This window comes from Chrysochloris asiatica, unplaced genomic scaffold (genome assembly GCF_000296735.1).
Source record: "Chrysochloris asiatica unplaced genomic scaffold, ChrAsi1.0 scaffold00044, whole genome shotgun sequence".
Lineage (NCBI taxonomy): Eukaryota > Metazoa > Chordata > Mammalia > Afrosoricida > Chrysochloridae > Chrysochloris > Chrysochloris asiatica.
In genome coordinates this window covers 6,710,365-6,711,891 of record NW_006408562.1, presented here as the reverse complement: position 1 = coordinate 6,711,891, position 1,527 = coordinate 6,710,365, and the positions used below count along the sequence as shown (strand labels likewise).

Genomic DNA, 1,527 nt, shown 5'->3' with positions numbered 1-1,527 from the left:
ACTCGATGGCACCTAACAACAACAACAATCTTTAACCTGAGTTTTGTTAGGGGATAATGTTGACTCTTCAAGGCTTTACATAATAACATCTTTATCCCACTATTTCGCAAAGAATTCTGGCCCAGGTCCAAAGTGGTCAGGCTCTGTTTGCATTTCAGGGCAGATGAGAGGTCCAGGCAACTGAAAGTTACCAGAGAGCATCGTTACAACCAGAGACATTTCAGGGTGCACACTGGCTCCTTCAAGGCTTCACACAGGAAAATGAGTTCCATAATGCCGAAGCAATTCTGTCCCAGGTCCAAGTGCATCAGGCTGGACTTTTTTCAGAGGAGCTTTGAGAGGTGATCACAGCCGTTGCCAAGCACCAGGGTCTGTAGTTTACAGTTGGGGTCACCCTCACACAGAAGCTGCACCCCATCTTTCCCAAGCACAGGTGTGTCCACTTCTCTTTTCTGACCACAATGGAGAGATCCCTGCAACAGGCTTCTGAAAGACCACAGTTTTCCAATGACAGCCTCTGCAGGGAGTAGTTTGATTCCTTCATCGATTTACACAGCAACTTTGCCCCATCATCTGAGAGCTCGTTGTCTATGAGGGTCAGGCATGTTAAGGACTGGTTAGTTTTAAGGGCAAGTGAGAACTCACTCCACCATGACATGGTAGCAGAACCGCCTCCCAACCTGAGGTACTGCAGGTTACTTTCTGGGTAGGTCAAGCTCCACAAACATAATAAGGGAAGGATATCCTGGCCATTGCTTTGAAGAGACAGCTGTGTCTTCTAATTACAGAAAGCAGCGCAGAAGTTTTCATAAGCTATGTATATGGCAGGTGAAACGTTATTGAGCACCACCTTCTGGAGATTTTGAGTTTTGGAGGCTAAGCATTCACAAAAAATCTTCACTTTGGAGTTATTAAGAGAACTTGGACCAATGTCCAGAGATACTAGGTTCTTGTTTGAAATGAACATGGAACAGAAGTCCTTCCAGACAGATAGAATGTGTTGCTCTTTCCTGTGCCTCTCAACCTCAGAGTCTGGGTTCAAGGATTTATTCTCTAGAAACATCTCCTTTGCCACCTTCAGTGAAAGCTTCTGCAGATTTTGACAACACGTGGGGCAGAAAGCTGCAGGTGCCATGTGAGTTTCATTTTTCAAGTGTGTTGTTGATGTTGTCAGGTGCCATCGAGTCGGAACCGACTCATAGCGACCCCATGCACAGCAGAACAAAACAATGTTGGATCCTGGGCCAACCTCACTACCTGTCGGGGGTCCTGTGTCGGGGTCCCGCCTCAACAAAGGAGTGCCTCGACGAAGCGTGGGGTTTTAACGTGAGTGAAAGATCTGGTAGGCGAAAGAAATAGATTAGACACAAAGAAGACAGACACACATGTTTAATGCACGCTGTCAGGCAAGCTAGCACAGCACAGCACAGCACAGCATAGCATAGCATAGCACAGCACAGCACAGCACAGCACAGCACAGCACAGCACAGCATAGCATAGCACAGCACAGCACAGCACAGCACAGCA

At 47.2% G+C, this 1,527-nt stretch overlaps 1 pseudogene; it reads right to left on the bottom strand.

Annotated features, from left to right (window-relative positions):
* LOC102838574 overlaps positions 1-1,527 on the bottom strand; it is a 16,885-nt pseudogene that overhangs the window by 5,122 nt on the left and 10,236 nt on the right.